This window comes from Tachypleus tridentatus, chromosome 13 (assembly GCF_004210375.1).
Source record: "Tachypleus tridentatus isolate NWPU-2018 chromosome 13, ASM421037v1, whole genome shotgun sequence".
In the NCBI taxonomy this organism is placed as follows: domain Eukaryota; kingdom Metazoa; phylum Arthropoda; class Merostomata; order Xiphosura; family Limulidae; genus Tachypleus; species Tachypleus tridentatus.
Window position 1 is genome coordinate 152,334,144 of NC_134837.1, and position 23,368 is coordinate 152,357,511.

At 31.1% G+C, this 23,368-nt stretch overlaps 1 pseudogene across 1 annotated transcript in view; it reads left to right on the forward strand.

Moving 5' to 3' along the window:
• LOC143236769 (filamin-A-like) overlaps window positions 1–23,368 on the forward strand; it is a 99,019-nt pseudogene that overhangs the window by 57,682 nt on the left and 17,969 nt on the right. The window contains exons 25-38 of the transcript XR_013019743.1: window positions 563–700; window positions 5,387–5,554; window positions 6,547–6,702; window positions 8,007–8,090; window positions 8,983–9,120; window positions 9,654–9,827; window positions 11,866–12,012; window positions 12,320–12,403; window positions 12,986–13,123; window positions 13,888–14,061; window positions 14,404–14,604; window positions 15,293–15,514; window positions 15,821–15,994; window positions 16,233–16,385. The product of XR_013019743.1 is annotated as a filamin-A-like (transcript). The remainder of the gene's footprint in view (window positions 1–562; window positions 701–5,386; window positions 5,555–6,546; window positions 6,703–8,006; window positions 8,091–8,982; window positions 9,121–9,653; window positions 9,828–11,865; window positions 12,013–12,319; window positions 12,404–12,985; window positions 13,124–13,887; window positions 14,062–14,403; window positions 14,605–15,292; window positions 15,515–15,820; window positions 15,995–16,232; window positions 16,386–23,368) is intronic.

Sequence of the window (23,368 nt, forward strand, 5' to 3'; positions counted from 1 at the left end):
AATTTTTGTTGAAAGGATGTTTGTTTTAGAGTGAATAATTTTGAAGAAATAACGTGCTGGTTAATTTTTGAAGATGTTTGGAATGATGGTGTATGTAAACTATTATAAACATTGTGTCAAAAAATATGTCATATTACATGGTGAACTGAAGAGATATAAATCATTATTACCAAATGGTAAGAATAGGTTACTTTTTAAACAAGTGAAGTGGATAGATTTTTTATACATACAGAAAGTTGTACACAGAGCTGTGAAAATATTTGGTATCAGATCCAATTGAACATGTAGAAGACATCATATAGTCAAAGAATTATAAATGTGTTTATAGACTAAATTTAAAATGTTCTGTCTTGTTAAAAAAAAAAGAGCAGAACTTAAATATGTCCAGTCTGCTCATAGATAACTTCTGTTTTAAGACTATTATGAATTGTCTAGCATATGATTTCATAATTTCTTGTTTCTATTTATTATGAAGACAAATAGGTGGAGCTTATTAGTGGTTTATATAATTTACTAAAAATGCTAATAACTCCAATGATGTCATTTTTTCTGTTATGGCTAGGAGAATACAGAATTCTAGTAGACCATCTTGGCATTCCTCTACCTGGCAGCCCTTTCATTAGTAAAGTTTATGATATAAAACAAATAAAAGTGCGAGATGTTGGAATTGGAGTTGTGGGAAAACCAGTTACATTTCTAGGTATCTTTTAGAACTGTTTCTTTTTTGTATTGTTAATTTCTAAATTTCTGAAACATCCTTTAAAACAAGACTTTTAACTTTTCTCTGCAGTATCTGATCATGTACAGGTTAAGTCATTTAAGCATGTACTCCCACACTACTAGTACTAATAACATTGCTAACCAAATCTCTTATTTGGTTGACATAGAAAACAAGCAACCACTCACTACAGTGAGGTTGTGAGGTTACAAGATCTAGATTCTGGCTTGTATAACTAAAGGTAAACGTTTTTTGAGTAAAAGTAGTGATAAATATTTGATACAAAGTTCAAAAGTTTTGTTATGGAACTCGTTTTTAAGAAATAGTATTAAATAACATTAGCATTTCTTAGTTGTTTCACTTTAGTATATATTTAAGTGTGTAACATCCAAAGAAATTATCATTCTTTTACATAGTTAGATAGATTTGTAAGAAAATGTCTGTCATTAGACAAAACTGAAAGAACAAAGACCTAAAATTAAATTTGTACAAAACAGAAATGTTAAATGTATGTAAAATTTCCTTTTCCTATTAACTAAAACTTAAAGTAAGAAAAAACAATAGACTGCTCTACTTTAGTAGAGTACAGGTATTTGTTGAAATCAAGAAAATGTTGCATACTGTATTTAAAAAAAAAGTGGCAGAGTACCTGCAGTTCACAGCTGTTAAAAAGAAGTGTTAAATTTTAAATAATCTATATAATGTGGCTTTATTACAATAAAAAGTTATCCTACATCATTTATATTTAACACTTAGAAAAACCATATATATGTAATACAACATAGTTTTAAGTATATTATAAAACAGAATAAATGTAGCTTCTATAACTTAACAGCTACTTGAAACAGATAAGTATTAAATTTAATGTTTAGCATCTGTTAATTATTTGCTCAAATGTTAACTTTCTATAAGTATTAAAGTAGGCTATACATAAAGCTACTAAAATAAATTCAGAAGTTTGCAGGTTGACATTTCCAGATATAGTTATGTTTGAATATGTAAAGTGCATAAAAACTGTTGCTCTTGAGAATTTAATCACTCTTAAATTATTCATTCATTTCATACAGACGATCTGTTTATATTATTTTTCAATTAACCTTAGAAGAGTAATTTACACAAAATCTGAATAGGCTATATGATATTACACAATGTTTAAAAACAGTTCCCAAATTAAGAATCAAGACCTATTTCTTTCAGTGTGGGAAGATGTTTCTGTGAAAGGCAGACTGGTTAAACCAGTTTTTTTTTGTTTTTTTTTATATTCTGATCATCCAGGAAATATAGAGGTTGTTGTGATAGGAGACAGGTTATAACTTGTGAAGAGAGTGTTGGCTATTAGTAGGCTAGTTATTCAAACTGTAATATTTGAAGGTGTGAGTGGGTTGGAAACTAATACTTAAATGTCTGTAGGCTTGCCAAAACGTCTAGGCTGTTACTTCTTACAATGGAAGACTTGGAAAATGGTAATCTCTGCTTTGATTATTAATTGGGATGTTTATAATGAAGTGATAATGTTTTATAATTATTGTTCTTCATTGTGTTAGTTGTTAATTTTAGAACAGTTTTTAATGTTTATTGGTGAATGATAGCTTCAGTTATAACATTGTTGAATTTTTGGTATGTATTTCAGGAGCTCAAAGTATGAAGTCCCTGTTTGTTTGTTTTTATCTGTACTCTACAAGTAGAGGTCTTTTAGTAGTTTTGTAAAAGATAAAAGTTAACTTATTTTGAAAAGAATATATTGTTATTTAATCCTGGAAATTATGAGTTTTATATTAGTTAAAACCTTTGTTTCTTATAAGTGTGCTATAATTATTTTTAGATAACTGTCCATTCTTGATTTTTACTCTATAAAACTGTCTGTAAATTAGAAAGTTTTGTTTTCTTCGTAATGAAGTTGTTGTGTGCAAAAGAGTAGGCAAAAACCCAACTTTTGTGCATGGATAAGAATGTGAAATTTTTCATTTTGTCAATATTAGATTGGATAAATAATATGTTTGTTAGACTATATAGTAACTCTTCTGTAAGAAATAGCATCTAATATTCCATATCATAGACATATTTAAATTATGAGGAGAAACGTCAAATTAGGAAGTTAGAACTGAGGTATGTTAGGAGCTCTCATATGTCTTCTTTGGATTAGTGAGTCTTGAGATGTTGCTGATAGTGGAGGTTGGCGGTGTCAATGTGGAGTTGGATGAGTATGTTTGTTTGTGTTTTTCCTGGCTGGTTCTGAATTTAGTGGTAAATTGGTGGTTGACAGTTGGAAGTCATTCGTTGATTGTCTATGTTATCTGGAAGGTTTATATGACCATGAGTTGATGGAACGATTACAAGAGTGTTCAGCACTGAAGTGAAACATGTGATAGTAACACCCGTTATGTAAAATGTGTATGACAAATAAATAACATGTCAACCTCATTATATATGCCATACTAGTATTAATAAGACCTTTTTACCACTACATTGAGCTCTTTAGATCAGTTTAAATTTGAGAGGCATTTTAGGATTGAAATTCCTTATTATTAAATTGCATGAACAACAGCTGTTGTTTTATGGTGTAATCGAGTATTAGCAACAATCTCTTAATAACTAGGAAACTTAGTCTTAGCTTCTCTTTACAGTCTCATTTTATTTTTTTGCCATATCAAAAGATCACACAGCATGTGACTAGAAACTTAGCATGATAAGCAAGATAACTATGAAAAGTGAAAATAAACCATATTAGTCTCTTAATGCTTTTGCTACAAACTCTGTGTAATATAAACAAGTTCATCTACATATTTGCATGTGTAATGTATTTGCACTATAACTTTTGAAACAACATGTGTATCTTCACAAAATTTTGGGAGACTTTTGGTAAAGGTTACAAGTTTTTGTACACAAAAAAAATCAGATTTTTTTAATGAAATAATTTTTACTAAAGATTTGTTTGTGAAAATAGTCTGTTTTATTACTAGTCTGAGTGCAAAGTGATTTCGTGTTATGATTAAGAAAACTATACTTTGTCCCAGAAATCTCAAATAATATTTGCATAATCTCTGAAACCTCCTAAATACATTTCAAATGTTTGTTTTGACTGTAACACTATATTTTTTCATCTTCTATGCTCTAACTGTAGGTGGTATATCACTTGACAACCCTCATAACCATCATAACAAAAAAAGAAAAGAAATAAATACAAGTCTTTTTTTTCATGCTAGGATGACTACATGTTATAACACAAGAATACAAATGTTTAGTCTAAGTAACTTAAGTCTCATAATGCTCTATATATTTATTATTGTTTATTATATTGACCTTCCAGTCATGCCTAGCTAGCTTTAAATAACTTGCACTTATGGGGTGCATGTGCACTTGTTATGTATCTGAACTTTAGTCTTCTCTGTCGTTACTGTGTTTTAGTGCACTAGTATTTGTAATGTACAGTCACATTTGAATTATTACATATCTATACAGATTATCACTATTTAGAACTAAATTATGAAACTTATTTTTCTTAAAACATAGAATAATAAATTTAAAAGTAAAGCAAACAATTACTTCCTATTGTTATTACCTTTGAACTATTGCTGCTGGATATAGGTTGCTAAACCTTTTAAAATTTCACATGTGGAGGATATCAAACAATGTTGTTTTTTTGTTTTTTTAAGTTTTACATATACTGTAGAATAATCAAAATATCCTAAATAATTATACTAATATCATAGAATTCCACTATAAGCTATTAAGCTTGGTAACTAAGATGTATTTAGATTTTAAAAAATAAGAAAATTTAAGCAGACTAAAGACACAACTCACCTTTATGAAATCTTTGTTTGAATTAATGTAGTAGCCTTTTCACAGATTAAAATGGCTGATAAAACCACAATGGGACATTTTAAGCAGTCCATTGCTTTTTCACCTGTCATATATTGTAGTAAGAGTGTTTAGGGGACAGTCTCGAAAAATGGAAAGAGTTGAATGGGGCCACCATGTTTTATTGAGTGCATAAGCAATATTTCAACACAATAAAAAGACATGAGGTTCTTATTTTACATTCTAGAATAACAATATTAGTAATTTGAGCTCCTAATTTGTATAAAACTGTGTATGGACTTGCTAATTTGACATCACAAATATCTAATTTTAAGCAGTGCATTCAACATACCATTTGACTCACTAAAATCTATGTTAAGGCACATTCTTTTAATATTCACTTTTAAATTAAGAAATTAACTTGCATATAATATTAAAGGTTGAACTATACTCTACAGTTTGATTCCAAACTTATTGACATAAATTCATAAAATAGTAATTCAATAAAATTTTGAATGCAATTTTGCAAACAAAATGACATGGACTTTGACCAGTGACCCATTGTGAAAAGGTTAATGTTGAACATGTCATTTTAAAAGTAAATAGAGCTATAGCTACACTAAGTGATAGAAGAAGAAAATACAAAAGTAATAAACAAGGCTATAAATAAAAGTAGAATATAGATCACTGTATTGCAGCTTTTTGTCCATTTTCTCTAATTGTTACGATTCTCCATATATTTTTATTAACCTGCAATCCTTAGGATAAATAGATAGTTGATATCTTTCTCACTAATTTTGCAGAATATATTTTACCAAAAATAACTTTAAGCTTACTAGTTTTAAATTTTAACATTCTCTACTTTTCTAGTGGAGACAGCCAATGCAGGCCCAGGAAACCTAGAGGTAATGATTAATGACGGACAAGTTGAAACCTCAGCTCATGCTCAGTCATCGTCCCTATATGCTATTTCCTTTCATCCAAAAGACAATCAACCTCATTCCATTGATGTAAAGTTTAATGGAGAACCAGTACCTGGTGAGTTGGATGTTACTAATAACTTATATTTTATGAATCTAATCGTAAAGAGTAGGTGTGAGTATTATGTCACAACAGGAGTTTAAAATGGACTTAAACTGAAATCGACTTTGCAAAAATCAAGATATGTGCCAGTATTTTATTTTATTTACTGTCGTGCCCAAAGTTGAACAAATAAAATGTAGCCTGGCTAACTAAGGAAAAAATATTTGTAAAGTTCTTATCAATGGTATAAATGTAACTAGCAGTTTGGCCACCAATTTTGATTCCATTCTTTTGAGTTGCGTACTGAATCTTTTTTCTTTTGCCACACTTTTTTTTCACACCTAAGGTGGTTTTTATTACATTAAAGTATCTAAACAATTTAATGATTACTGTTTGTTTAACTAATTTGTATTTCATTTGTCTTGTATTGTATGTAAATGTTAAAAATGCATTATGTGTTATAGTCTTCCAGATCTGGAACAATAAAATTTATTTTGTAGCTAACTTCTGGTTACAAAAGTACCATGCAATACGTTCTTATTGCATGTATCTTATTAATATAGAGCTTATTAATTAATAGGGCTAAGTTTGGTCTAGTGGTTAACATGCTGGACTGTGGATTCATTACACAGTTTGGTCTTTTCTTTGCTGCAAAAATACCAAACAATCAGCATTTGCACTGGGAGCCAAAGGTGTGTGTTATAACTGACAATGAAATCCAACTATTTTATTAGAATAGCCTCTTCTTTGTATTCTGCCACTTGAAAATTAGGAATGTCTAGTACAGATAGAACTCTAATAGTTTTGTGCAAAGTTTAATAAATGATATCTATAATAATGAAATAATGATGATAATTAGATTTTTTCATTGGTTTTGTGTGTATAAAGTGATAAAAAAGTTTATTATATGGTAGCTTCACATAATATGGATAACTAGATATGTATAGATTATATACTTTATGCAATAAACTGAAGTATAATGTTTTGATTATGTTATGTTTTTGTAGGAAGTCCATATGAATGCCTAATAGTTGATCCAGTCAATCTGTCCAAAGTTCAAGTAACTGGCGATGGACTTGAGAGGGTGCCGGTGAACTTGCCTGTAACTTTCTTCATTAATACTCAGGGTTTCAACTTAGGTCAGCCACAAGTTACTGTTATGGGTTAGTATTCAGTTTTGTAAACTGTGATAAAGTAGTAGTCTCATTTATCGTAACTTAACTATTTCCTTTTTTGCTTTCAAAAAAATGTGCAGGATTAACCAAAATGCATGATTGAGAAATTTCAGTACTATGTCTCGAGCCAATTACATAAGCTTACAGATAAAAAAAATCAGTGTTTAAAAAGAATTACTATATTATTTACAGATAAAATCAGTTTTGTTTAAAAAAAAATGTATAGTGTTCCTGTGAATATGATACTGGAATAAGTTTTGTCAATAACATAAAAGATGTTTAAGGTAAAGATATATACTAAACATATCAAAAAGTAGGTTTTTCAGCTGTCAGCTTTTCACATGTTAGTGAAAAGTGTAATGCACAAAAGGAAGCATTTATAAGTAGATGTCAAGTACATACGTTATTTAGATGTGAATATCACAAAAGGTGCTACAGTAAATCACCAACATGGCAAGGCAGAAGAGAAAAGAACATTGAAGTAAATACTTGACACATTAATTAACTTATTCATGGTATTGCTTTCTTCTCTCAGCTTTCTTGACACCATACGACTGAACTGCTGCCTCCGTAGATTTTATTCATATTTGTTTCTGGATAAATATCTGATAAAATATTTTCTTTAGTTTCAGTTTAATGTATTTCCAACACAATAAGGTGGTCTTGATTACTGTTTTTGATTAATTTGAGGTGAACAAAAAATATTGATATTAATTAAAGAACAATGAACATCAAATAAATAAATTTCATATGGAACTTTAATTTTTCTCAAAGTTTGTGTGTGGTGGATTTTTAGTTCTTCCAAGGAAGCTGTAGAAATATTAAAAGGAAAAGACTAATTAAATCAATTTGTTTAAAAAAGTGAATAAGTTTTAAAAACATTTTGGTTGAACGAGAGAAAATTTCATGTTTATATATTCTTTTAAGCTTTCCCTAAATGGTGGTTGAAAGTTTAAATTTATTGGAATTTAAGTAGCTTTTTTAGTAGCTTATCTTTACAAGTGTAGTTCAAAACCAATAATTTAGTTTAGTTATGAGTTAAAATGTTGATATGGCAAAGAGTTAAAATTACCTTTGGGTGGAAAATGGTAAACAAAATGAAATCATATAAATATGTATAAATACAGTAATTATAGAATATTTTATTTCAATTGATTTTGTAGTTATTCCATCACTAGTTTAGTTATTTATAATAAAATATAATAATCATCAGAAACTGGTTACATTTATTCTATATATTTGGTGTACCTCACCATTTACAAAAAATATTTATTTGAATAAAATACTTTTAGGTCCAAGCCAGCAACCACTGAAATGTGCTATTAGTGGAACTTATCAAAGTAATTACAAAGTAGAATATACACCAGTAGAAGTTGGTAAGTTTTATTATTATAACGAAATGTACAATTATGCTCAAAATGAAAGTTTTTAGTAGGTTTAATTATTTGTAATAAAATATAGTAAAATGTTCATTAATAGAAACTATGTAAATCTGATTAAAAAAATGTATCAAAAGCAGATAATTGGAAAAAAGTTCTTTAGTTGAATCATTAAATAAAAATAATAATTTATTCACTGATAAAGGTTGGTAAGTTGAATTTATTTAATTATTTATAATATGATTTATTTCTTATATAGAAGTAATTTGGTTAACTTAGAAAAGGCAAATCGGACGTGTTCTCTAATGCAAATTAGTTTAATTTTTTTTAAGAAAGTAGTTATAGAAGATTCTGCAGCTGAACCTACATTTACTGTATCATAGTCATTCAGTAATACACACAACACAAAAATGGAAGTTAATTAAGATATCTCAAAATTTCACACACTTTACTGACGTTGATGTTCCTTTATGAAAATACAAAAGAATCTCGCAAAGCCAGTTTCCCATTTCATGTGATTATAAGTTGTAAAAAGTTTCTTGGTATACAAGTTTTCATTTTAAGTAAGTTTTCTATAGAGATGTTTTGAAATAATTTAAATTTCAAAATAATACATTGACAAACATTTGCAAGAATCTTACATTCATAGCAGAAAACTGCATTATCCTAAAGTGTGACATTTTGTATTTTTGTAAATGGATAACAAGGATCTCTCAGTATTATCATTATCTGGTTTCTCCTAATCATAAACTAAACTTTTTTATCATAATATTGTGGAAAAAGGTGTTTTCCTTCATATGTGATATTTGCTAGTTTAAAAAAAGAAGTGTGAACTGTGCAGTTATAATAGTTTTCAAGTAATTAGAACTTTTTACCATTTACATTACAGGTGATCACAATGTGGATGTTAGACTTATTGGTCATCCTGTTGGACAAAGTCCCTACCTGGTGAAGGCTTATGATTCAACCAGAGTGAAAGTTACAGATGTTGGAAATGGGATTGTGGGAAAACCCGTGTATTTCAGCAGTAAGTTAACTCCATTTTTATAATAAGCTAAAATCTTCTATAACTTTAAAATATGCATATAATTTAATGTTTGGAGAAGTTTCATTTTTTTTAAAGTTTTCTCATTCAAAGGTTTGTGCTAACATATGAAAATCTGAGTACTTCAAAATTTATAGTTGTTCAATTTGTTTTTATGTGTATTGGCGCAAAAAGTTTCAAATAAATGTATAGTATTTTTTTATTTGGCACTCTGTAATAGTTATCTCAAATAAGTGGGTATTCAAATTGTGTGTATGCATCCATTTATTACATACAAATTTTCTAATTTTTTTTTTATATTATAAATTTTCTGTGGTGACAGAATCTGAAAGAGATATGCAACTATATTCACTTAGAAACTAATTCTTGTGTACTTCCTTAAACCCATTGAAGTGTTAGCTGAAATACTGCTGTCAGTAGTATTTACTATTATGTGTAGTACATTATTATTATTCATAAGGCTATTAAATAATGAACTTTTACATCTAATATTCCTTTTTATTTTCAATTCTCAGTTGATGCTAGTCAAGCAGGAGCAGGAAATCTGGAGATTATTGTATCAGTAGCAGGAAGAAATGTACCCAATTATGTTCAGTCAGAAGGCAATGCTCGGTTCAGAGTCAACTTTAAACCTGCTGAACCACAAACACACACACTGAGTGTCAAGTTTAATGGAGAGCCTGTTCCAGGTATAAATAATCATATTAGAACATTTAGCTATTTTGAGTATAGAACTGTCTTGGTAAATTAGTTCTCCTGGTAAAACTACTGTAATTTCTTTTTATTTTCTCAGTAGAGCACATGATGTTGGTAATGACTGATCTATATATAACTAAATTGTTTTGTTATTTATATAAAGGGAAACTTGTTTCGAATAACAACACTAGCACATCATTCTTTGAAAGAAAAATTTAAATGTAACAACATTTTATGCATTATTTCATATTTAATGAAGTGACTTTTTTGTGTGCATAATATGGGTTTTCTCTCATACTTATTTTTAATGGTGGTTTTAATACCAATTTAAATTCATATTGTTTTGATTCTTAATTTGGAAAATCCTTCTTCTCTGGGTTCTTTTTGAATTAATAAAGTTAGCTGTTTAACCATTAAAGTCCTCCATGAACCTATTCAAAAATGAACATTTTTAAACGACAAAAATCTATAATAATAATAAAAAAAACAAAAACATTATCACTATTTCACTCAAACTAGGAATAAGATTACATTGTAAATTGAGGTGGTTTTGATAATTGAGAAAAACTTATTCTAATTTTTGCTATTTTGAGAACACTAGTTCTTCTAAATACCTGAGCTGGCTGAGAATTAATGGTTTGTTAGTATGCCATATTGTGAATCTAGGTGTAAGTGGATCATATTCCATTGTCACAATTTTGAGCTTCACATTTTGGGGCTGTGAGTGTATTTTATAAGAGATGGGCAAATTGTAGTATTACATTAGAATAGGCCAAATGTTTTTGACTAGCTATTTACTCTTTAATATATAATTTCTAAATTAGAGGTTGTGAACACAGATATCTGTTGTCTAACTCTGTACAAGTCTTCAGAAAAGCAAGGAATCAAAAATCAAATTACCTTAGTTTGAAAAAAAAATTTTTAGAGATCTGATTTATGGTATAAGATTTATAAAGCCAAAGATGCAATGCCACATGTAACATGTGGGTTCTATTTTTTGCCATTAAATTAAGTCTTAATTTTTTTTATTTGTGCATAAAAATATTCCAGACCTTGTACATATAGGACTAATGGTATAGGCATCAGACCATTTTTGTTTCTTATACTATTTCCCAGGAAAATTGTAGGTACAAGTATTTATTATTTTATGTGCATACTAACTTCAGCATTTTAAGACCAACTACATAAAAGTTTATGGAAATTAAGAGCTACCATTTCTGCTTCATTTTAACATCAATGCCATATGCAGGCAGAAGAAATTTCATAACAAACCATAACAGTTTTCCTGCATCAGGTTATTATAGCTTACCAAATGGTAGTATCTTTGACTGGTGGTTATTGAGAAAAAAGAGGTATCAAGAACTTTTTTTTTCTCAGTGTTACACTAGTACTTTCTGAATAAACTTTTATATTTCTAATATACCACGTCAGGGCTCAACAAATATGTTTCAAACATTACAGTATCAAAGTTTGAACTGTAGTATTCTTTCCTCAGGTTAACTTTTACTGAAGCTGGAATCCAGAACTGTTATTTATTAAGTGATGGCCCCCCACTAGTACAGTTAAGTCTACAGAGTTACAATGCTAAAATCAGGGGTTTGATTCCCCTTGGTGGGCTCAGAAGATAGGTCGATGTGGCTTTGCTATAAGAAAGCACAGTCACAATTAAGTGACTACTAATCAAGTATTTATTGGTCACTTAGTGAAAGTCATGGCATTTGTTTCAGAGAAGAATATTTTTGACTGAATTTGTGGAATAAAATCAAAATAATAAGATCTGAGAGTTATATTTCGTGTTTCACATCTTTGTGATGCTAAATGTAATACCTATTCAACTTAAATTAAAAAAAAACAAATGAAAATCATAAATGGCAATGACTTATAGTAATGTAAACCACTTTAAAGTTTATTGTAATGTTTTATTGAAAAAAAGGCCCAAAGCTGCTAAGTTGCAAGAAGACTAATTAATTGAGGGAGAGGAAGAGAAAGGAAATGACTGTCTTTAAAATTAACTTTTTTTACACTTTTTAGGAAGTCCATTCTTTGTGAAAGTGATGGACAGTTCCCAGTCTGTAGTATCTGGTGCTTCTCTGAAGATGACTTCTGTTGCTAATGGAGTCAATTTTACTGTGGATACTCGTGGACAAGAAAATATGGAGTGCAACGTTGTGGTGACTGGTGAGTATTACACAAAGTAATTTTTTTTTTAAGTGTTAGCATCACAAGGAGTGTTAAAACTAATATTACATTTATAACAAATGAACATATAGCAACATAAAACAACATGGAAAACAAATTATTTATCACTGTTTTTTTTATTTCTATACCTACTTAAGCCTTTACTTTCATAATCTTTATTGTGTGACTTTTCTGTGACAAAGGAACCAAAGATTTTGTGACTTTTTAATTTTTGTGAAAGAGGTTTTTGTTTTATTATACTATTAAGTAATTTAAGAAAATTTAATACTGTGATGTTTATTAATAGCTCCTTCAACAAAGAAACTTCCTGTTGATATCAAAGCTACTTCAAATACAACCTATGATGTGCAGTTTTCTACAACTGAAGTTGGTAAATACATAAAGTATTCATGTTAAGGTCTTTAAATAGTTTTTTCATTTTGTAATCAACTAATTCATTAAATGAGTCCTTAGTTTCCTTTTTATTGTTTGTACTTGTTGACACTTTTAGATTAAGACAGGTATTATGTTTTTATCTGCTTTATCAGTTAGAGGTGAAGACTTAAAATTTGATGTAAGTTTTGAAACTTTATTTATTATGTAATTTTTGCCTTTAAATGGTAATAGATACTTCACTTTGACTTTAAAAAAAGTAAAAGTAATCAGAAACTGAAGCTTAAAAATGATCATTGAAATCAAATGTATAATTTGTTTAGAGAAATATCTCTTTCTTTTTTTTTTTAGATCAGGCATAATGTGCACTTATCTTTGAAGCATAAGTCATGAATTATGAAGTAATTTTCTATTAAGATTCAATCTATGCCTGTAAAGTCTATTATATTACCTTGTGTTGAAACATTATCTGCTGGTATTTAGAGATAATCAGCCTTTGAAGCAATAACAGCGACATAATGTAAGTGCCTTTTGAACTTTGGTAAAAATCTGACTAATTTGGCACACAAACATTTTTTAGGTCCTCACCTAGTGGCTGTAATGTTAGATGGTATATCAGTTCCTGGAAGCCCATTCACCTGTAACGTGTATGATGTTAGTAAGGTGAAAGTGTCTAATATTTCTCCAGGAGCTGTTGGAAAACCTGTAACATTCCAAGGTAATGTCTATCTCATTATTTTGAGTTAAGCTAAGTGAGAAACATTTCCAAATTTAGTTACTTGGTTGGACTTGCTACTTATAATTTATTTTTGGTTTTCTACCAACATAAAATTGATTAAAATTACACTTACCAACTTAATCTAGTCTACACTAACAGTTGTTGTTCATGCATCTCTATAATAACATTTCAATCACTGTTGTATCTTAACACATTTTAGCTGGTCTGACGATTCAGCATAAGCTTTCAGAATAGAAAACGTTTTGCTGTACTGTGGATCAGTTTGTGAAAGTTTGGAAGTAAGGGAGGAGGGTCAAAATACTAGGATTGTCAAACAAATTTTCTTTTAGGCTACTAAATTTTCTAATTAGAACAATCATTGTAGTTTATAGAAAAAACAAATGTGATTGGAAGATATCAACATTTTTCTTTTATAGTCACGTCTGGTGGTTTAAGCACACTATTAAACATTAACATGTGGAAAATTGGGAAATGCAGAATGTGCAAAGCTGTGATTCTAATGTTTTAAGTCATAATGTACAAAACAGTTAATAAAGTATTGTGTATTTTATTCCACATACGGCAAATTATTTATTTAACATTGATGGAAACTACGATTATTATTGAAGTACTCTACCAATTTTTGGTTTCATTTTAAATTTATAAAGTTTTAGTAAATGTATTTCAGTGTTTTATCTTCTTTAAAAACAATTTTTTGAATATTCTGCAATATACAAAGTTTAAATTATTGTTTTCTTTAACAGTTGATGCTTCACAGGCAGGGGAAGGAACCCTCGAGCTTGTTGTTACCACACGCAAGTCTTCTGTCCGAGCAGAAGTTGCAATGAAAAGCCGAGGTTTATACAATGTCACCTTTGTGCCTCAGGAGAAGGTTCCTCATTATGTTAATATCACTTTTAATGAAGAAGACATTCCTGGTAAAAATCACATTTATTTCTAGGTAGAACTAGGTAATGTTTGAATATTTAAACCAATACTTCAAGAATAATCTATTTTTTTTCTTATGCTTATAATGAGAACTGTAAAAAAAAAATAAAAAAATCTAAAAGCATTAGACATTTTGTTAAAGTTCTGTTTAAGAACAACATAATGTAAAAGTTAATTTTATTTGTAAAGCTCTAAATGCCAATTACGTTTTAAGACCGTTTTTGTCATTTCTGCCATAGGTTTCTACTAAGTTATCAGTCAATTTGAATCTTAAACAGCAGTAGTTTGTCAGTAAATGTCCTTATCAAATAAACTGCATCACATGTTCACAGGAAGTCCATATAAAATAGAAATTAAAGATTCACCTGAATTGGACAGAAAATTAACAACAGCCTTGAGTTCAAAGATCACCAGAAGTGGCCCAACATTAATAGCCAGAGGAGATGGCTTAAAACATGGCCTTGTAGGATCTCTCAACATATTTGAAATAGACACTAAAGATATGACCTCTGATGTTGACATTCGTGTCATTGGTAGGCTTGTTATGTATATATCATGCAGAAAGTGTCCTTGTGTTAGATAAAGTATATTTGATATTGAAAATCTTTTAAATATTTTAAAATGTATAGAGAAATATGCCTACACTTAAATGTTTTAGTTTTCTATTGTATTGAAATAATTGAATAAATATCGGTGGCACTTGGCATTAAATTCCTGTATATTAATATGCAAATAGTTATTGACACTGTTTTGTTGAATGCAGAGTGATCTGAATGGAAATTTGAGCCTTATACGTGAAATGCAATTAGATTTTTAATTTTTTGTCATTTTTTTTTTATTTAGTAGGTAATATTGGAGAAATCTCAGTCATGTGATATAGTTAGAAAGTTGAAATATATCAAACCAAGTAAAGATAAAATTTTGATTTTACTTATTTTATAGAGTAATATTCTTGCTGGCATTTATATTTATACATAGTAGGTATAACTGAGGCATATAACCTAAATGTTTGTTCTATTATCCTCCATTATAGTAATGTATAAGTAATGTACTTAATAATATTTTAACTTACTCTTTTGTAAGAAATTTTAAGTTATGAAAACTTAAGCAATTGCAATTGAATTCATAAAACTGCAAAAAAAAAGTTTAAAAAATGTATGTACTGTAAGAATTTCCCATTCACAAGAACAAAAAAATATAACCCAGGAAATATCTTGACAGGTCCTTTGGATGTATCTGTCCAAGCTTCTGTTGTTCGTACTGAACAGAACAGCTACCGTGCAGAGTATTATGCACGAGAGGTGGGTACTTATAAGGTTGAAGTTCTCCACAAAGGTGTGCCTGTTACTAGTAAGCCCTATGTAGTGGAAGTATGTGATCCCAGTCGAGTGAAAGTGGTGGACCTTGATGATGGTGTAGTGAACAGAGAGCAAAAGTTCAAAGGTCAGCTTCCATGGACATCTGAGTCAGTTTTTTAGTATAATTAGGAGGTTGTTTCTGCATGATTTTTATGAATATTTTATAAAGGCATTTTGAATAAATAATTTTTGTAATGATTTTGATTAAGGATTATTGTTTTCAAAGGGAGAAAATGCTTCTTTTACCATAAGTTTATAATTATCATTATATTAAAATGAAATGGTGGAAATTGATTTTATGAAAGAATTTTGTTACAATTGAAAAATATTATTAAAACATCATCATAACACTGAAAATTGTTCATGTAATCATAAACTAATTTTTCTCCAGTGGATACTTCTAGGGCCGGTCGAGGTCAGCTTGCTGTTAAAATCACTGTTGGTGGTCAGGAAGTACGAAATACTGTGCGAGAGATCAGTCAGGGAGTACATCTTGTGACTTACATCCCACGATCAGATCTTCCTCACAAAGTTGATGTATTTTATAATGGGCATCAAGCTCCAGGTAAGTTCTGTTTTTTTGGTTTTTTTCAGAATCTTGCCTGCTTTTCTTAAAAGTTTGATATTGTTTTACAAAGACATTTATTTATTATAATAAACCATTTTAAAATTTTAAATCCTTTGTTGAATATTAGTTTAACACTTTCATTAATACAAAGTGTATTAAGCACTACATATATTTTTATGTTCTTATTAGTGTGGGTATGATATATCTTAATGAAATCTGTCCCTCGCTGCTCTAGGCTGTCCTCAAGTTGTAGAAATGAGAGATCCATCACAGTCTATCATTGCACACGGAAGTGGACTGAAATCTGTATCCCTTGATACAGATGCTACTTTCTTGATAGAAACTGGAGGATTTGGTGCTGCCAAAGACTTTGACATACTAATCTCAAGTAGGTTTTTTGTAATGCCAAAAATACCTACATTTGTGATGCTTATTTTGTAAATGTTGTCGACAAATTGATATGGGAAAAGTAAAAACATAACTAACACCAAATCATGAGAACTTAACAAAACTGTAAATAAAAAAACCCAAAAAAACCTTGATTTTATAAGACAACAGCTAATATTTATATTAAAAATAAATGTTACTATTGTCATTAGTAATGCCATTTAATCAGCTCATTCCACTGTAGGAGGTGAAAGATAGGAGAATTTTTTTTTTTTTCTATGCTTCAGTTTATATGTGGTAGCTCTAAGAGGCTGAATATTTAGATACACAACTAATGGTTTAATCTTTAAATTAAGAGTCAGAAATGGGTTTCTCATCCTTGCATCTGGAGAATAATATCAGAACTTTCACACAATTGTTTAGTAAGGATAGATGTTGGAGCAAATCTTGATGCAAATTTATTTGTGTGTGTGTGTGTGTGTGTAATAGTTACTTATAAGTGGTGGATGAATTTTTCAAACACTTCAGAAAATCACAATTAAAACATAGTAAAAATGTACAAAAACAACTTCAACAATCAAGCAAAGATTATCATGAAAAAGGGCTGCATTAAAAATAGTAAGCCCACACATGTGATGATAAACTATTTTAATCATCAGAGCAAACATTTAACAAAAAAAACCAACAAAAACTCTGAATCAGTTGTTATATAGATTCCTAGGGTACAGGCTATAATGTGAGATATGAAATGTGCCATGGGTTCTGGAGGCAATTTAGAAAGTAGGATTTACAGTGTGGTGTTTTTTGGTGGAGACACATGTCCTGATTTTTTTTACTCTGATGCAGTTGTCCTTTTCTGTCCTTTTCTGCCAAACATGGCTTCTCTGTTGGGAGCTTTTGAGTTGGAATGTCTTTTTGTCCTGTGTCTCTTTACCCCCAGCCTCCTTACAGAACTTGTATATGGCTCCCTTTGTAAGTCTTGGTGGCTCTGGAAGCCCTCCTGACTCTTTAGAGTTCAGACTCAAGTCTGTCCATATGCACATCTCCATTTCTTCTTTGGCATCTATTATGTATTATTTATTTCTGAGTCTGATTTATTATGTTATATACTAGGATTACATATTAAGATTTCAAACAGCTGGAAATATTAATTTTAATGTAGAAGTTAGTTGAATGTTGACATGTATCAAATTTGTGATATTTGCTAACAAGATTGGCACACACAATTTTATTTCACAACACAAATATATTTTGATATACAAGCAGCAATACAATTTATAATAAGCTATGACAACTATTGGTTTATATACAAGAGTTATGCTAACTTACAAAGTATACTATGTCATCAGTCTGGTCTGGAACTGAATATTTTATTGTTGATCCAGGTCCATGATGAGTTAATTCTGAGTTGATATTTTTACATTTCTTTTTATGGGAAAGCTAGCTAGTTCTATCATTGATTGGCATCGTGCAGTTTATAAGTTCACTTTTTGACAGAAAAAGGTATCTAATGTCCTTGTGGAAGTACTAATGTCCAAAGTTAGTTTTCTGAAGTTGGATGGTTTGTATTGTTCAAAATTTCTATATGTTCATGATCCTGTTCAATAGTTTTTTTTTATTAATAAGCATTAATCACAATTATAGCTTCTGAGACTTATAGCAAACTGAGTATAGTGACTGAACAATATTCTATAACTGTCTCTTAGCATCTTGCAGTGGCTTGCTTGTTTTCTACTCAGTAGGTGAGTATCTCAAACATTCAACAATACTCAAAGATATGCTAGTGTTTGCAGAAAACATGTATTGTTGATTTTCACTCTAGAGAATCCTCCACAAATCCAGAAAACAGACAGGACCTGCACATCATATATTCAATAAAATGCATCAAATTCATAAAACTGAAACAAATGCAGATACTAAAATAAATGTATGACAATAAATCCATTACATCTCCCATTTGTCTCAACCTTTTCCCAAACCTGTTCCTTTGTCTCACCCCACCCCCTCTTTCCTCCCCTTTACCAGTTACTGCTACATGGGTTTCCAAAATGAATAAGTGGTTTTGTTGATCACTTCAGTATGGTCAAAGTGATTTTGTGGTAGGTACAGGCCTGGTGGGAGCCATGCATTTTGTCAGTGTGTGGGAGTCTTTTTTTTTTTTTTTACCATAGACCCTTGGGTCCTGTGAGCTCTATCAAAAGGTTTATTAATTTTCTTCCTCCCCTTCCCCTCTTCTTGAGATCCCATTTCCAGCCAACATTTGTCTCAGGTTGATTTTAGATCTTCCTTACTAGAATGCTGTGGAATGTGTAGGTTTTTCTTAGCTAGGTTTCTGTTTCCATTTGTTTTTTGTTCTTACTCAGATTGAAGACTGGTACTGCATCATCAGTTTTTTCTTTAAACCACTTCCTAGATCTTTCTCAATTCACCACAGTGTCATACCTGTCTCTTCAATGGTCTTTTGCTTCTGGTCTGTGGATGATAAAAGTAGATGTCTCAGGTTCTTACCTCCACATTCCCACCTCTCCACCATTTTGTTTGTTTTATCCATTGGAGCTGTATCTATCAGTTCCAGATTCTTCTGTTCAGGCTGGCTTTGGCTCCCCACATTTTGTGATGGGTGGTCAGGGCTTTTGCCTATTTTCTTCATTCAAGGGAATTTCATTTCCACCATTACATATATGCATGGCTGCTTGTACCTCATTTGTATGTTACCTCTTCAGTAAGCTACATGGCTAGATTTGCTAGTTAAAGTAGAGAAATTCTTCCTGTCCCCCCCCCCCCTCACCTATTACCTTGTTCATCTTAGAATATTTTTCAGTTCCTATCTTAGCCAGGCTTAACATTCTCATGAATGGTTTTATTTCTTTTCTTTTTGGGATGTGGGCTTCTTTGGAGACCATCATTTCCCTCAGTCAAGTCATGTGACCTCTTCAATGTGGTTTATAAGATCAGTGGAACCTGGCTTGCTGTTCATCAGGCCTTGGTATATTTCCTTCTACCTATCTGGAACCAGTCAGTTATGATCTATTGCAGTAACTTCATGGTTGTCTTGTACATCACTCATCAAGGGGAAAACCCAGTTGAGACATTTTTGTTTCCACATTTTGAACCTTCTGTTTTAAGACCCTTAGTCAACACCTTAGATTGGCAGCATTTCATATACCAGGTGCCCTAAATCTGGTAGTGGGTCTTTTATTGTGCATTGAAAAGGTTTTTCTCCCCTTAGTAATCTCTCATCTTGCAGGTGTTTGGTTAACTGTGTTCACAGTGAGGTACTCCAGAACTGGATGCATTTGCCACCCACCTGAATTCCAAACTTTTCAGGTTATGGTATCTTATTCCTATTCCTTTGGTTGTGGTGATTGATGCTCTCAGACAGAATTGGAGGGGCATTATCTTTATACATACCATTCCATCTGTTTTCCTCCTCACTGCAGAGTCATTCAAGTGACTTCATTTTGAGTGCTCTTGGAGGCACAACTTTGGTCAGCACATCCATAGTTTTCACTTCTGTAACTGCTGCTACTGACATGTCCTCTACCCACCCTCCTCAGACAACCTCAGTTGAGCATGCTACATCCTTCTCTTCCCTTCTGATGCTCTGTCTTCATGTATGGTTTTTGTTTGGTCCCTTGCCAGATGGACCAGACTTTTCCAGTGGATTGCTTCCTTACTTTCTCACTCCACATCATTTTATCAATTTAAGTGGTCATTCTACTGTCATTGGTTTTCTTATAATGGCTTTCCTCTGACTTGTCCTTTGCTTCCCAAACCTGGCTTCTTATCTACTTGGCTTTTTGTTAAGGAGCTGTTATCATGTACTATTGCTAGTTATCATGTAGCATTGCTAGCTGCTTTCTGTTTCATAAGATATTGCTTTATCTTCACCTGTCCAGTCTTCACACTTTTGTTTTGTTCTATCTTTTCTGATCCCCACTTCCTACTGTCCTCACTGATTGGAACCTCAATATTATCCTCATTGCTCTAACACTTCTTCCCTTCAAGCCCATGTCTTACTGTTTCTTGTATCATATTTCCTTAAAGACCTTTTTCTTCCATTTTTTTGACATTCTGTTTTGTTCATTTTCAATGTCTTTCTCATATTCTGTTATAGGTCCTATGTCATTCTTTGCCAAGATTGGTTTTTCCTACCTAAAACTTCAGCACACATGAGGGAGAATTTGTTTTCACTCTTATTTCCTACCTTTCCATTTCTCACTTTTATCTTTGTTCTGAACTTGATTGTCTCTTATCCAGACTATTCTCTGTTATATGGCTTATACTATTCCCTTTGGTGGATCCAGTTCCCATTTGTTTGTTGGATCTCTTCTCTTTCTTGTGATATTTCTCCTATTAATTTTATGGGTTGGATTTGCCAGCTGATTCATCTGGCTTATTCTTCCCTTTCTCCTGATGATTGTCATTTCATCCAAGTTTCCTCCCATCAATTCTGTCACCTTAGCATGCATGTGGCTGCCCAGTTCTATTATCTTTCAGAGTACATCATTACTGCTGGCATTTGAACCACTCCCTATACATTTATCTTGCATTATCTGCATTTTCTGTCCATTTCCTGCTGTACAGGTTACCACCTGTTACCTGAACTTCCACAGTTTCTCTGCAAGTTGGAAGGTGCTCTTTTTATATTTTATTTCAGGGCTCTTTCTCACATATATAAATTCCACTCAGTGGTGAGTGTTGCTTGGCCAAGTATAATCGTTTTTAAACCCACAGTATGACCTTTTAAATCAATATTGCTCATCATTGATATGAAATGTTCCACAAGACTGCTTGTACATTTTTTACTTGTGGTGTTTTGCATCATAAATATGTTTGCTCCATGCCATACTCTCAAGGACTAAAAGAAGTGGATTGCTACATGTCTTTGTTGCCCCTTGGTTTGGCTGTATGAGAAAACATCTGATTTTCAAAACAAGGTTTTGTTGTCACCAATTGCACTATATTCAGTTTTGCATTTTTCTAGACTCTCTAATGCATTCTCCTACATGCACATTTTTCTAGCAGAGTATTGCAGTTTTTACTACTTACTGGCTCCTAGGCATTGGGATGGTGGGCCATGGAGGCTTCCACCTGAGTGTGCTCAGTTCCACTTAGTTGAAAGTGGGGCATGTGTTTACATGCCAGTGTAGCTGGTTTATAGACACTCTTACTATGGACTTGATGTTTTATTCCAGATGCTGTTGTTCAGCTCTCCAACTGAGCACTCTCCTTTCTACTGTTTCCTGGATGTTGGTTTCCAAGTAGAGGTTCTTTTGGTTAGATCTAGATAAGCCACAAGTCCTCGCATGTGAGTAGCTCAGGTACCCTCCTCCTACTGCTGAGTGAATGATTCATTCCTAGTGCTGCCTGGTTCTGGACTGGAGTTGAACCACTACATTGGTGTCTGCCTTTCTATTGTTATCTGAATATTGGTTTGTGGAGGGGTACTAACATTGTTTGTGTTGAACATGTACTTATGATGATGCAGGCCCTTGGAATGAAATATCTTTTTACTTTGGTTTCTATGTCCCACCCTTATTGCGACTCATCATTTTCACAGGCACGTATTATACCTTGCTCAGATGTAATCCATTCTCTCACAGGTGTGTCTTACATACTCTTTATTCACACATTCCATGAGCTTCCTTTAGGTGCCTTCTGGAAAGGGCTGATCTGGTTAATATTATATCTGTCCTTCCATCAAGTTTATTTGGGATTCTAGCTATTATGTGAGGGAAGATATTGTATCATAATTAACATTTTACCCACACTGAAATTGTATTTCTGAAATTTTCATCCTTCCTCCCCACTTCTGGTGTCTTTTCTTTTGATGGTACACAGTCTCAAAATGAAAGTAAGTTAAGCTGCACAGAGGGAGTCAGCTGTTCTAGGAGTTATGTGGCATGCCTGTTGGTGGAGGGTTGTGAGAGTAGGTAGTACTATGAAGACTAGTACCAAGGAATAATTTGCAAATAGAGGACAGTACAAGTTAAAGCTAATATATTAGCAAACATAAGAATCTATTGGAAGTATCTTTTCAGTGTAGGAAAATGTTAACTTTTAGACTTAATCTACATTTAATAAGAGCTTTATATTTGTATGTAATAATGATGTTCATACATGCATAAAAATAGTGCCAAGTTGTTTAAACACCCTTATTAAAAACTAAAAATACTTATTGGAAGTGTCAAGCAAAACAGTTATGATTCTTACTTATTTGTACTGATGTAATATTTTTGTATTTACCACAAAATACTTTGGTTATTTTATCTTTATTAAATCCATTAATTATTAATTTTTACATGCATATTTTGACCTTAATCATGAAATATTGTAAGTTATTACAAATTTTACAGAATGTGAGTAATTGTTATGTTATAATACTTATGTGGCATATTATTGTTAGAAGAGGATAAGCTATATATTGGAAAATAATTTTTTTTCTGTTACTGAAACTATTTAAATTAATATTATGATTAATTATATTAATTTCTACATATAAATAATGCCCCTAGATTTCATAAATTGAAATGTTTTTTAATAACTGATTCTACTAGATAAATAGTGTTAATAAAATTATTAACAGGAAGGAAATAAGTAAAAGTATGAAATTGTAGGATAAATTGCATTTCTATTATAATAAAAAGTATAGTTAGTATCAGATTTTAATTTGAAAAAGAAAGTACATTGGCTAATTCTAATTTAGAACATTTTGTGATGTACTTAATTTGTAAATGGACTGTATTGTACGTTTGTACATTCACGAAGTATACGTATTTAATTTAGATTATTTATGTTTAGTTGAAAAGTGGTGTTTGTATGTTTTTGTTATAGGTTCTCAGTAAAACTATTTCCTTTTGTAGTTGCTAAACCAGTAAAAGAAGGGAAAAAATCTGATGTTCCAATATTTATACATATATATGTGTGTAATTTTGTTTTTTACAACACATGCGAGATATAGTATATATTTTTAAACTAGGC